This window comes from Capricornis sumatraensis, chromosome 8 (genome assembly GCF_032405125.1).
Source record: "Capricornis sumatraensis isolate serow.1 chromosome 8, serow.2, whole genome shotgun sequence".
Classification (NCBI taxonomy): domain Eukaryota; kingdom Metazoa; phylum Chordata; class Mammalia; order Artiodactyla; family Bovidae; genus Capricornis; species Capricornis sumatraensis.
The window spans coordinates 47,070,165-47,082,700 of record NC_091076.1 but is presented as its reverse complement, the minus strand read 5'-3'; the positions used below and the strand labels follow the sequence as shown (position 1 = coordinate 47,082,700).

Here is a 12,536-nt window from a genome sequence, read left to right as displayed (position 1 = left end):
AAGTCTTTGAAATAAACAAAATATGTAACAGTGTTGTCCAGAAACTGGCTTCTTGGTGTGAAAATGAAAGGCTTGCTAAATTCCATCATCATTATAATGCATAACCAGAATTCAATTCATTGTGTGTCACTGAATACGTTCAGTGGAAATATAAAGCCATCAGCTATTTAAATGATTGCTTTTATTTCAATGTGGTCATAAAATAATGGCTTCACCAATTGTTTGATAATAAGCAAGTAAACACATAAACCTAAAAATTATGAGTCAGGATGAATGTTATAAGCTCGATGTGACTGAGAATAACAAATGGACTATGGTTACTTAGATAGGGGGTTGGGAGAGTTTAGTGAGGAAAATGACATGTGAATTGCAACCTACCCTCAAGGAACATATAGCTGGGTGTGGAACACAGACCAGGGATTAATGACATATGATTCAGTTTGATAAGTAGTACCACAAATCTATGAGTGCAGTGATGAGAGAACAAAGAGGAGGGAACAGCTCTCTGCTCTGGAAAATCTGCACAGACCTCATAAATATCTGGGCTGGGATACAAAGTAAAGTAGGAGCATGCTAGACACAAATTATGTGTTCTCTATAATTTGCTAATGCCAGAGGGCTCATGGGATAGATTCATAACATGCTTTTTAGTACATGCTGTACTCTGTCACCCAGACTATCAGTACCACTCAAACGAATCACTGTTTTAGAAATTCCTTCCATAATGTGTTCCCTGGTGGCTCAGATGGTAAAGAATCTGCCTGCAATGCTGGAGACCTGGGCTTGATCTCTGGGTCGGGAAGATCCACTGGAGAAGGGCATGGCAAACCACTCTAGTATTCTTGCCTGGAGAATCCCAAGGACTGAGAAGCCTGGTGGGTTACAGTCCTTGGGGTTGCAAAGAATCTGACATGACTAACACTTTCACTTTCCATAATAAGAGAGAGCCTGTATTCAATAATACAGGCCTGGTCAATCTGAGGCAATGGAGATGCCAAAGGGCTAGTTCTCTCACCCACATTTGAAGATTTCTCTAAGCTCTGAAGGTCTGTTCAGGTTCAGAGCTACCTTGGAATCTATGGTTAGCTGAGGTCTTGGCTATGACTTCATGGCAATTCAGTTTCTCCCTCCACTCAGTCCCATGGCCTATATTCCCCTGCAAGTGTTGATCTTCAATAAACTCCTGCAGGCAATTATCCATCACAGTTTGCTTCCAGGGAAATTGACTTACAATGAATCCTCAATAAGTACTTATTGATTGTCTGCTTGATTGAAATTTATTTAGGAATAAAAAGGGCATCAAAACATATATTAATTATTATTACTGACAGCTACAGATATGAGGGGTAACCTTTTCAAGACTAAGATCCATATGTTTCAGTAGCATTCATTTGTAAAGTGTGCTCAGTTGCACCTTTTCTTGGTGCTTTGAATAAACTTCCTTGGTGTTTCAGATGGTAAAGAATCTGCCTGCAATGCAGGAGACCTGAGTTTGATCCCTGGGTCAGGAAGAACCCCTGGAAAAGGGAAGGGGTACCAATTCCAGCATTCTTGCTTGGAGCATTCCATGAACAGAGAAGCCTGGTGGGCTACAGTTTATGGGGTCACAAAGAGGGGGACATGACTGTGCAATGATCAGTTTCACTTTTTCTGCAGGTTCCTCTATTACTTGTAATGTTGATGTTTGAAGATAAAGTAAATGACTCTCATCCTGTATAGCTCCCAAATCAAACTCTTGAGGAGAGTTTCAGAAATAACACACTTTTCTTTGATGGATAATTTGGTTTTATGCATTATGAATTGTGTCCATGATGCTGCAGAAGTGTAAATGGAATTTATACTAAAGACATCATCGGGACCTCCAGGTGAACTCTGAACTTCCAACATTCAAGGAGGAAAAATCGAGATGCAGGTACAGATGCAGGTTAGTCATTGGTAACAATTCTTCTGCCTGTACTTTTCTGGAGTCTTTTTGGGTCATGGTTTGGTGCTGTCAAATGTTTGAGTCCATGATAAATTCCAGCTTTCAAATTATTATTACCCCATGTAACTTCTGATTTCAGAACACTTCCACAGCCTGGAAATGTTGGCACAGGTAGTTTTGATTGTATAATTAGAGATGCCTCCCAAAGCACTGTTATTTGACTTTCCTTTCCAGCTTTCTGGAGATTTTGAGAGAAGATGCCTAGCCTCCCCTAGGTGTGTCTATCAAATCCTGTTGATTATTATTCAGTGTAAGACTGAGATGGCTGATGAAATAAATGAGGAGAATAAACAGCAGAATTAGTTTTTAATTTTCTTTTTCCCTTGATTGCTCACAGTGTGTGTTTGCAAAGGCATGAAATTATGGCACCTTTTTTGTATGAGAAATGCCAAGAGCTTGTTTAGTTTGTAGTGCAAAAATGATGATTTTTCAAAGACCCACTTCAATAAAGGTAAAATGAAAGAGAAGCATTTTAAAAAGAAAATGAGAACAAAATAGTTTCAGTTTTGCTTTCCTTAAGCTCTCTTCTGTACAGTTATCTTACATTTCTAATGAACAGCTTTACAGTGATAGGTGGGATATGAATCTGACAAAGCCACGGCTGCTTTCTTTTTCTTCCTCTTGTTTTCTTCCCTTCCTCCTTATGTCTTCTCTTGCTTCTTATTTTCTCCTCCTTCTTCTCCTTCTCCTCCTCTTTTCTTCTCCTCTTCCTCCTCCTCTTCCTTCATGTTGGGTGATATTTTAGAATTATGAATTATTTAGGGTTAATTATATTAATGATCAAAGGGACTGCGGGCATGCGTCTTACTGAAAAGATACCATTCATTTCCTTTGCTTTTTCCTGACCCATAGTCAACTCAATTCATCCCTAATATGTTAACGATGAGACGAGTCTAGACTCTTTTAAACATCTTTTTGGGTTTTTACTTTGGACTTTTTTTTTGGGGGGGGGGGAGTGTCATACTAAGAGCTTTGTTCAAGTCACTTAGCTAATTAATTGCTTCAGTTCAGTTCAGTTTAGTTCAGTTCATTCGCCCAATCTGTCCAACTCTTTGCGACCCCATGGACTGCAGAACGCCAGGCCTCCCTGTCCATCACCAGCTCCCGGAGTTTACTCAAAGGCAAGTCCATTGAGTTGGTGATGCCATCCAACCAGCTCATCCTCTGTCTTTTTCTTCTTCTGCCGCCTTCAATCTTTCCCAGCATCAGGGTCTTTTTAAATGAGTCAGCTCTTTGCATCAGGTGCGAAAGTATTGGAGTTTCAGCATCAGTCCTTCCAATGAATATTCAGGACTGATTTCCTTTAGGATGGACTGGCTGGATCTCCTTGCCATCCAGGGGACTTTCAAGAGTCTTCTCCAACACCATGGTTCAAAAGCATCAGTTCTTTGGTGGTCAGCTTTCTTTATAGTCTAACTCTCATATCCATACATGACCACTGGAAAAACCATAGCTTTGACTAGATGGACCTTTGTTGACAAAGTAATGTCTCTGCTTTTTAATATGCTGTCTAGGTTGGTCATAGCTTTTCTTCCAAGGAGCAAGCATCTTTTAATTTCATGGCTGCAGTCACCATCTGCAGTGGTTTTGGAGTTTCCCCCTCCCCCCTACCCCCCAAAAAATGAAGTCTTTCACTGTTTCTATTGCTTTCCCATCTATTTGCCATGAAGTGATGGGACCAGATGCCATGAGGCTGGAAGGATAAGGAGGGGCCTTATCTATGGTTCAGGATAGGTTCCAGAACTTTTCTTTATCTAACAGGGTTGTGAAATCATGGAAAGATTTTAAACATAAGAGTAACATGCTCAGGTTTATTTTTAAAGTAAATTTGGAGTCTGGGCTCAGTAGTGAACAATGAGGAGGCATATGACCTGTAAAAAGTTATAGCAAAAGAAGAAAGACATCAGTCTAGACAGGAGTTGGCAGCAGCAGTGGTGATTAAAGATGGAGGAGAAATAAATGGATTTTAGAGATTTGAGGTAACGTACTTGTTGGACGAGGAGGGAAATGAAAGAATAATTTATAGATTCCTGACTTAGGCACTAGGATGGTTAGATGGTCTTATCATTTGTGGAAATGAAAAATAACGTAAATAGGTGTGAAGGGGAAGGTGGATTGAGTCCTCAGCATGTTGAAATTGAAATGCTACTAAGGTGTGCAAGTGGAGATGGCAAGGAGTCAAGCTGACATATAGATCTGGAACTCAAAAGAAAGGTCTGAACTGGATATAAATTAGGAATTCCATGATATATGAATAGTAACTGATGCTTTGGGCATAGGTGCCTGGAAAATCCCATGGACGGGGCAGCCTGATGGGCTGCAGTTCATGGGTTTGTTACGAATAGGACACGACTGAGTGACTTCACTTTCACTTTTCACTGTCATGCATTGGAGAAGGAAATGGCAACCCACTCCAGTGTTCTTGCCTGGAGAATCCCAGGGATGGGGGAGCCTGGTGGGCTGCTGTCTGTGGGGTCGCGCAGAGTCAGACACGACTGAAGTGAATAAGCAGCAGCAGCAGCAGAGGCCATCTTGGGAAAACCCACTGTGTCGTGTTTAGAATGAGGGAAATGTAGGGAAGGAAAATCTAGGGCCAAAGCCTAAAGATCGTGAGCATTTCAAAAGATGTGTCTTTGTATATGCGTGTGTCTCTCTCTGTGTGTATCTGTGTATGTGTGTGCATGTGTATATTCACACATGTGTGCCCTCACATAGAGACTGAAATAGAGAGAGGAGCAATTATGTGATCTGAGAAATGGAGTTTGAATGAGTGGTTTGGGGGCACAGAGATTAGGATACTGGAAATGCACAACCCTGCCTGTGTGAGCTGGTAGCTGAGTTAAGTGGAGGAGAAGGCTTTGAGTATGAAGAGGTCAACAAACAGAGATGTGAGTGGATATTACAATCACCCAAGATAACTGCAGAAATTGGTTAGTTCAGACTCTGAGTCACATGCCAGGAACTATGAATAAGGGGGAAAAGCATAGAGGTAATACTTTTGTAATAATAATAATTCAAGAATTATTTGGAAAAGCAGTAATATTAATAATTAAGATCTACAGATCACTTTTCTCTGCCAAGAGTTAATTGCTTTGCTTGCGTCATCTCCATTAATATTTACAATAAAACTAAGGACATTATTATCCCAACTTTAGAGAGGATGAAACTAAAATCACACTGAATGCTTGATCAAAACAAGGGGCTGTCTGACTAGGGAAATCATAATTTTATCCATTATTTTATACTACCTATTTTGTAAACTATAGCAAGGGTTAATTATGACTTGTAAACATGAAGAATGTATGTGGCTGTTGAACTCTAGAGTGAATACAGATGTGAAAATCTGAGATGTTAAAATGACTGCATTTTTGCTTTTCTTTCCTCCATGTTCAAGTAATTAAACCCATGCTTGAGTGATAAAAATCATGGCCTATTAGTCTACAGACAGAACAGGGATTTTTGTCAAAATAAATAGAATGCCTGGATTCATAAAGAATCAATGAAGATGTCCATCATATTCATCCCAGTGCTGAGCTCATAGGTTTAATTCATATGCTGGCCCTTTTCCTGTAATGTCATAGAAAGTGAAGTTGCTCAGTCGTGTCCAGCTCTATGACCTCATGGAGTCTACTAGGCTCCTCCATCCATGGAATTTTCCAGGCAAGAGTACTAAAGTGAGTTGCTATTTCCTTCTCCAGGGGATCTTCCTGACCCAGGGATCGAACCTGGGTCTCCTGCATTGCAGGCAGACGCTTTACCATCTGAGCCACCAGGGAAGCCAGTAATGTCAAGGAAAAGGTGACAATGAAGACTATGGACACCAGAGAACATTTTCTTCCTCCTGATAAACTAGGCTGAAAGCAAAGGTAGCCTCTAGGAAAAACTAAAAATAATTAAATAAATAAAGTACACACTATACTCAAAGTTATAAGCACAATTATATTGCAGAGATGGCAGATCAGGGTTAGAAGTCCTCAAAGACTTCATGGATAAGATGGATCTTAAGCTGGACCTGGAGAAGCAAGGATTTGACAATTCCTGAGACTTGAACATCATTTTTAAGGCCTTTTTAACAGTAGAATATTGCTGTATTCTCTATCATTGAGAATTTTCCGTGTATTCTTACTGATTTACACCGAAATGAATACTGGAACAGTTCCTACAGAACATTCTAGATGTTCACTAAACTCTGCATGCTTTCATGCTTAGTTGCATCCAATTCTTTGCAACTCTGGACTGTGGCTCCTCTGCCTGTGGGATTTTTTCAGGCAAGAACATCAGAGTACATTGCCATTTCCTCCTCCAGGGTCTTCCCGATTCAGGGATCTAACTGGCATCTCCTGCATCCGAAGGGGGATTCTTAACTACTGAGCCATCTGGGAAGCCCCTCACTAAGCTCTAGGATGGATTAAATAGATGAAAGACTGCACCTATGTATAGTTATTAAAACTGAATATACCTTGTATCTACAGTTAGCTTTTAAATAACATATGCTAATGTTATGTACAGTTTTAAAAGTAGAGAATAGACATGGATGAAGCAATAGGTAGACATGGATGCTTATTCAATCAATAGACCTGGATTGGAGTAATAGGCAGGTTTTTTTTTTTTTTTTTTTGATCTTGAGACTCTCTGAAAACTATTGGTTACATTTTCCTTTCAGACTATCATGTGTGAGAGGAGATGGAAAGGGAACAGAAAATGGTTGAAAAACAGGGATGTGCATTCTTCCTCATGACTTGCTTATTTTTAGAAGAATTTGGGCAAGTATCATGACCTCTGTAGTCTCAGGTTCTTCATCAAGCAAATGAAAAATTAAACTTGAACATACAATTCCGTGATTTTGAGTCTATGTGGAGCATCTATGAGCTCCTTTATAATGCCTCTACCTGGAGTGATGCTGGGAGGAGGCAACCCTGGTAATGGTTTCATATATTTTCCTGACTTCTGAGATATTATTCAAGTCATTTCTAATTGAAATATCTATCTATCTATCTATCTATCTATCCATCTATCTATCTATCTATCTATCCATCTATCTATCTATCTATCTTCCTTAGCTTCCCCAATGGCTCAGCGGTAACGAATCCACCTGCAATGCAGGAGATGCAAGAGATGCAGGTTCTATTCCTAGGTCAGCAAGATCCCCTCGAGGAGGCAATGGCAACCTGCTCCAGTATTCTTGCCTGGAGAATCCTATGAACACAGGAACCTGGCGGGCTACAGTCCGTGAGGACATGACTGAAGTGACTGAGCAAAAGCACATATACATTCTCAGTGAGTAATCACACTTATTTAAGTCAACAACTTGACTAGAGTGAATTTGCCACTTTGACTTTTTGTACAGAAAAGATAGGTTCACTGTGAACCTATACTTTTTTTTCTCATTATTGAAATATCTCATTCATTCATATAGAGGAAGATCATTGGTGATGTATATTTGCGACTCTCTGGTGACAACTATGCAAAAGTTTTCTTTAAGTAGCTTATTTTTCAGGGGACTAGACTTTTTTCAGGGAGTGTTTACTCTCGGCAAATCATGAGTGAGCTCTCAACTAAGGATATTTAATTTTAGAATGTTGGCAGAAGACCGCATGGGGCTCTTGGCTTCTCTCTCCATCTCTGACTCTGTCTCCTTTATGCTCTCTCTCTTACACACACACACTCCTAACGAAATGCAAAACAAAAGCATGAAAACACTGAAGTTGTAAGAGCTAGTACCTGTGTGTACTTCAGCTTCATGAAGAATCTAAATTAAAATGAAATTTTCCAGGACCTTATTTCTGAACAATTTTAATGATGATGGACACATGATTGAGTATGACATTTGAAGGATTCAAGTTTAAACATTCAGAGACTTCATTTTCTGAGCTATTATTTCATTGGCATTTGAAGCATGAAAGCTAAAAGAAAGTATTTTTTCACCCTTGGAAGCAAGCGCATAACTCCCATTAACTCCAGAAGGAGGAATTATACATGAGAATGAGGACAGACAACACACAAATAAGTATGCAAGTTCAGCCTCCGGATTAACCCCATAGCCTATGATAGATCTTTGAAAGCCTTTATACTCTATGAAATCAATAATCCATTATAGCTCATACTGGTGACTAAATGACTTTGGAGATTGGTAATGGCATCTGAAATCGTTTACCTTTAAGCCATGGCTTGTAGTAAATCCTAAATTCTGAGGCATCACCACATAGTTGCAGTAAAGGTGTTTGGATTCAACACCTTGAGGCAACAAATGGCAAATAATAGATACTCAATACATATTTACTGAATGAAACGATCAACAAAGAAAAAAATTAGTCTTTGGTCCATACTCAGATCTCTTCTGATCCTCACCTCTTTAATAGCTTGGCATAGTTGGGTTCTGTTTCTGCTTGCTAAGTCCCTTCAGTGTGTCTGACTCTTTGTGATCCTAAAGACCATAGCCGGTTAGGCTCATCTGTCCATGGGATTCTCCAGGCAAGAATACTGGAGAGGGCTGCCATGCCCTTCTCCAGGAGATCTTCATGACCCAGAGATGGAACCCAGGTCTCCTGTGGCTCCTGCATTGCAGGTGGATTCTTTACCACAAGTGCCACCTGGGAAGCCCCAACATGTGAGAGCCTTATCAATCTCCCTGCAAAAATTACTACTAAAGGAAAACAAAAGGTGAGTCTCCCCAGAGCAGGAGGTCTTCACCACCGACCACACATGCCACCTCCATCTGCTTTGTCCTCCTCTCAAGCCCAGAAAGTGGTGCCTTTATTGCTGAGAAGGTACAAGTTACTTCTGTCATCTGACTGAACTTTCCCCCTATCTTTCCCTTAACTCTTATTTAGGAGACAGTGGGAAGGGGATTGAGTCTTTCAGTCAATGCTAAAATGTGCGAGTCACAAAGCAAACATCGACAATGGAGTGGTTTGTGACAGACAAATGGTTCATAAGTTTTGTTACTCTCCTCATGAGCAATTTACTTTGGCAGACAGTGGAAGAAGATGCTTCCCTTTATTTCAGTGTTACCTTGTTGGAGAGGAAAGTACAAGAGTCTGAGAGTCATGCAAAGTTATTGCAAATCCAGCCTTCAGGACATGAAAGTTGCCTCAGCTTTATATCTCAGTATCTTGGTCTGTAAAAAACCTCTTTAAAAGCTTGGTATAGTTGGCTTCTGTTCCTGCTTGCTAAGTCTCTTCAGTCATGTCTGACTCTTTGTGACCCTACGGACCATAGCTTGTTAGGCTCCTCTGTCCATGAGATTCTCCAGGCAAGAATACTAGAGTGGGTTGACTTGCTCTACTCCAGAGGATCTTCCCAACCCAAGGATTGAACCTGCATTCCTTATGTCTCCTGCATTGGCAGGGGGGTTCTTCATCACATGGAGTGTAGCCCACTAGGGTCTTCTGTCCATGGAATTCTCCAGGCAAGAAAATTTGCTAGAAGAAGGGTAGCCATTACCTTCTCCAGGGGATCTTTCTGACTCGAGGATTGAATCTGGGTTTCCCATATCACAGGCAGATTCTTTATCATCTGCACCACCAGGGAAGCCCTGCTGCTGCTGCTGCTGCTAAGTTACTTCAGTCGTGTCTGACTCTGTGTGACCCCATAGACGGCAGCCCACCAGGCTCCTCCGTCCCTGGGATTCTCCAGGCAAGAATACTGGAGTGGTTGCCATTTTCTTCTCCAGTGCATGACAGTGAAAAGTGCAAGTGAAGTCGCTCAGTCATATCCGACTCTAAGAGACCCCATGGACTGCAGCTCACCAGGCTCCTCTGTCCATGGGATTTTCCAGGCAAGAGTACTGGAGTGGGTTGCCATTGTCTTCTCCCCAGGGAAGCTCTATTTGTGTTCTGCTGCTACTGCTGCTGCTGCTGCTAAGTCGCTTCAGTCGTGTCCGACTCTGTGCGACCCCAGAGGTGGCAGCCCACCAGGCTCCCCCGTCCCTGGGATTCTCCAGGCAAGAACACTGGAATGGGTTGCCATTTCCTTCTCCAATGCATGAAAGTGAAAAGTGAAAAGTGAAAGTGAAGTCGCTCAGTCGTATCTGACTCTTAGAGACCCCATGGACTGCAGCCCACCAGGCTCCTCCATCCATGGGATTTTCCAGGCAAGAGTACTGGAGTGGGTTGCCATTGTCTTCTCCCCAGGGAGAAGCCAATATTTGTGTTCTAATACCTGCTAATTCCTTCTTCTCATCTCTGACCCAATAGATGCTGGTTATACCTACTTCTATTCATCTTTTTACTTCAGTCATAGTGTTCCTTCTGCTAAATCACAGTAGACTTTATTTGTAATTGGACTTACTAACCAATAGCTCTTTTTGAGAGAGAGAAAGTGTGAGGAGTTGAATCAACTTACTCTATGGAAGCAGAACATTAATAGTGGCTCTTAGCTTTTCAGAATTATCATTTCTAAAAATAACAGGCAGAGGAGAGAAAAGACCAGCATCCCTGATGTCTTGCATGAAATCTGGCAAACAGAGATATTAAAATAACTCTTGACAAATATAAAAATGAATAGAAGCAGGAATAATAAAGTAACATGCTTCAAAAATCTATATGCAGCATGATATTAAAAAGTTTTATTTACATTTCTAAGTTATGTCAAGAATACTAAAAACCTTTGTCTCGTCTCCATTTTTAAAGATAATAAAACTTTGAAAGAAGGAACTTTCTCCAGAACACCTATCTTATATATCATTGAACCAAAATTCTATTCCAGGTCAGTCTGACACAATTTTGGTTTTGCTGCTGTTATATTGTTCTGGATTGTATTTTTTTTTCCTACCACTATTTTTATATCCTGATCTTGGAAGAGGGTTTACACTGGCAGTGAGAGGCAGTATCTGAGCCTTAGTTGTACTTTCATGGTATTTATGATCTCAGGCCCTAGCTAGGCCAAGTCATAATGACAATGACTAATGCGTGTAGAGATATCATATGCTTTAGCTTGCATGTATGTCCTTTTAACACACACTATACCATTGGATCACTACTGTGAGGAGTGATGTGTGCAATATTGTCATCATGCTGTTTTGCACCTGAGAAGACAAAACTGAGATCCATAGCACTGGCAAACTATAAGCACCCCAAATCCATAATCTACCTTAGAGTTTATTTTTGATGTTGTACATTCTATGGATTTGGACAAATGTACAGTGACATGTATTGATTATAAAACTGTACAGAATATTTTCACTGCCCTAAAAATCCTCTGTTCTCTGCCTATTCATCCCTTACCCCCCTACCAACTCCTAGAACTTACTAATTTTTTTTTTCTTCACATCAAAAGAGAAAATACTTTTCCGAGAAAAGTACCTCTGAAAAAAAGGGAGATATGAGTCTTGAGGTCACAGTGCTCAGTTGTGGCTGACTCTTCAAGACCCTGTGACTATAGTTCCCCCTACCCCCAGCCCCCCACCCCGTGCCGGCTCCTCTGTTCATGGAATTTTTCAAGCAAGACTACTGAAGTGGGTTGCCATTTCTTTCTCCACATGAGGTCGATGGCAGACTTTAATTTTCTTTTAAAGTAAGAAATGATTCTTGTTTATATGCTATGGGAAAATGATCTGAATATACAGAAGAAAATAGCTCGATTAATGGAGATGGAGTCCAGAAGAAGCAAGAAAGTGTAGAATTCACACCAGGGGTTTAAATTGACTTTTGCCAGCTGTTTACTAAAAAAAGTAAAACTAGTTGTTTTCCAGAATGTCCCTCTCCCCACCTACCTTTCTAACACACACATGTACACACACGCGCTCACTTGGACCTTCTATCTGCTGAGTGTGACATTGTGTTTCCACATTGCCACACTTGCTAATGACATCAGAAGGACTATTGACTTTTTGAATCCCACTCTTCTTGGAAAATATAATAAAGTGTGGTCAGAAACATATTTTCCAGTTTGTACTCCATTTGATTCCTCTGGTTTATGGAAATTAATACATAATTTAGAGAGTTTCACTAAAATTTCTTGGTAGATAAATATCTATTATCTATCATCTACCTACCTATATCTATTGATAGAGACATATTGATAGAGGTATCTATTGATAAGGAACCTAGGTTTTCCACATTGCAGGTGGATTCTTTACCAGGTGAGCTATGAGGGAAGCCCAGGAATACTGGAGTGGGTAGCCTATCCCTCTCCAGAGGATCTTCTGGACTCAGGAATTGAACCAGAGTCTCCTGCATTGCAGGCAGATTCTTTACCAACTGAACTATCAGGGAAACCCATATTTATTGATAGATATATGTTTTCCTTTTTACAGAAAAGAAAACAATGATCAAAATGAAATTCAGCTTACTGAATGGAAGAAAACATTTGCAAATCATAACTCTGATAAGGGAATAATACCCAAAACATATAAAGAACTCATACAACTCAATAGCACAAATAAACTATTGATTAAAAATGGGCAAAAAATCTAAATATACATATTTCCAAAGAAGGCATATAGATGGCCATGAAAAATAACATCATTAATTATCAGGGAGATGCAAATCAAAACCACAATGAGGTGTCACATCATATTTATAAGAATGGCTATTATCTAAAAGACAAGAAA

The 12,536-nt window shown here is 40.2% G+C and overlaps 1 non-coding gene across 1 annotated transcript; it reads right to left on the bottom strand.

Moving 5' to 3' along the window:
* Window positions 1–5,687: 5,687 nt before the first annotated feature.
* TRNAC-GCA (transfer RNA cysteine (anticodon GCA)) lies at window positions 5,688–5,760 on the bottom strand. Its single transcript has one exon. It is a non-coding gene; the product is annotated as a tRNA-Cys (tRNA).
* Between the last annotated feature and the right edge of the window lie 6,776 nt (window positions 5,761–12,536).